This window comes from Petromyzon marinus, unplaced genomic scaffold, assembly GCF_048934315.1.
Source record: "Petromyzon marinus isolate PM22_M1 ecotype Great Lakes invasive population unplaced genomic scaffold, UKy_Petmar_22M1.pri1.0 PM_G_Scaffold_18, whole genome shotgun sequence".
Classification (NCBI taxonomy): domain Eukaryota; kingdom Metazoa; phylum Chordata; class Hyperoartia; order Petromyzontiformes; family Petromyzontidae; genus Petromyzon; species Petromyzon marinus.
The window spans coordinates 2,625,001-2,627,500 of record NW_027422739.1 but is presented as its reverse complement, the minus strand read 5'-3'; positions in this window follow the sequence as shown (position 1 = coordinate 2,627,500).

Sequence of the window (2,500 nt, the reverse complement as noted above, 5' to 3'; positions counted from 1 at the left end):
CAAAAACTTCTATATGTTTCACGGATAGACCCCGTGAAACGCTAGAAATTGGCGGGGATGTGTCTCTTGTGGCTCACGGGGCTGTTAGGGTGGCACAGAACTCCCTCGGAATGGGAAAAGGGGTCATTTTCGTGTTGCCACATTGCATAGGAACGCCATGAAACTTCCAGAGGCATTTGCAGCAGAAAGGCACGTGCACTCAAAAATTTTAATATTTTTCACGCATAGACCCCGTCAAACGCTAGAAGTTGGCGGGGATGTCTCTCTTGTGGCTCACGGGGCTGTTAGGGTCGCACAGAAATGCCTCGGAATGGGAAAACGGGTCATTTTTGTGTGGCCACATTGCATAGGAACGGCATGAAACTTCCAGAGGCATTTGCAGCAGGAATGCATGTGCACTCAAAAACGTCTATATTTTTCACGGATAGACCCCGTGAAACGCTATAAATTGGCGGGGATGTCTCTCTTGTGGCTCACGGGCGCTGTTAGTTAGGGTCGCACAGAAATCCCTCGGAATGGGAAAAGGGGTCATTTTCGTGTTGCCACATTGCGTACGAACGGCATGAAACTTCCAGAGGCATCTGCAGCAGAAATGCATGTGCACTCAAAAACGTCTATATTTTTCACGGATAGACCCCGTGAAACGCTAGAAATTGGCGGGGATGTGTCTCTTGTGGCTCACGGGGCTGTTAGGGTCGCACAGAAATCCCTCGGAATGGGAAAACGGGTCATTTTCGTGTTGCCACAATTGGCATACGAACGGCATGAAACTTCCAGAGGCATTTGCAGCAGAAATGCATGTGCACTCAAAAACGTGAATATTTTTTCACGGATAGACCCCGTCAAACGCTCGAATTTGGCGGGGATGTTTCTCTTGTGGGTCACGGGGCTGTTCGGCTCGCACAGAACTCCCTTGGTCCACCTGATTCGTGCATACAGGCAGCAACTAAAACTCTGTAAACCTGCTGTGAGGACATCTAAACAGTGGACCAGTGAGGCTGTGGAAGATTTGCGGGCGTGCTTAGACTGTACTGACTGGGATATGTTCACGACTGCTACCAATAGTCTGGATGAACTCACAGAGGCTGTGTACATCAGCTTCTGTGAGGACTGCTGTATCCCAACACGTACCAGGGTGAACTTTAACAACAACAAGCCCTGGTTCTCAGCAAAGCTCAAAAGGTTGAGGTTGGAGAAGGAGGAAGCGTTTAGGAGTGGGGATAGAGACAGATTCAAGGAGTCGAAGAACAGGTTTAGCAAAGCGGTGAGAGAGGCTAAACGACTGTACTCAGAGACACTAAAACACCAGTTCTCTACTAACGACGCTGCTTCTGTCTGCCAAAGGGCTCAGGCACATCACCAACTACAAACCCAGAGCGCCCCACACCACTAACGACTCCCGCCTAGCCAACGACCTGAACGAGTTCTACCGTAGATTTGAAAGACAATTGGACTGTCCTGAACCACCCCTTCCCACCCAAGAGGCCCCATCCCCCACCCATACTACAGAAACGACTCTCTCCTTTCAGGAGGGAGAAGTTAATGGGCTTTTCAAGAGGCAGAATCCACGCAAAGCAGCCGGGCCGGACTCTGTCTCTCCAGCCACCCTCAGGCACTGCGCTGACCAGCTGTCTCCGGTGTTCACCAACATCTTTAACACCTCCCTGGAGACATGCCATGTACCAGCCTGTCTCAAGTCCTCCACCATCATCGCTGTGCCCAAAAAGCTAAGGCCAACAGGACTAAATGATTACAGACCGGTCGCCCTTACATCTGTGGTAATGAAGTCTTTTGAGCGCCTGCTCCTGGCACACCTCAAAGCCATCACAGACCCTCTCCTGGACCCCCTTCAGTTTGCCTACAGAGCCAACAGGTCTGTGGACGACGCAGTTAACATGGCCCTCCACTTCACCCTACAGCATGTGGACGCCCCAGCATCCTACGCCAGGATCCTGTTTGTGGACTTCAGCTCTGCCTTCAACACCATCATCCCTGCCCTGCTTCAGGACAAGCTCTTCCAGCTGAACGTGCCCTACTCCACCTGCAGGTGGATCACAGACTTCCTCTCTGACAGGAAGCAGTGCGTTAAGCCGGGAACAGAAGTCTCTGACTCCAGGTCCATCAGCACGGGAACTCCTCAGGGCTGCGTCCTTTGCCCACTGCTCTTCTCCCTGTATACCAACAGCTGCGCCTCCAATCATCTGTCCGTCAAACTCTTGAAGTTTGTCGGACGACACCACCCTCATTGGGCTGATCTCTGGTGGGGATGAGTCTGACTATAGGTGGGAAGCTGACAACCTGGTGACCTGGTGTAGCCAGAACAACTTAGAGCTAAATGCTCTAAGGACAGTTGAGATGGTTGTGGACTTCAGGAAGAATACAGCCCCACTCACCGCCATCACCCTGTTAGACTCCGCAGTCAAAATTGTGGAGTCCTTCCGCTTCCTGGGCACTATTCTCTGCCGGGACCTCAAGTGGGAACTGAACATCAGCTCCCTCG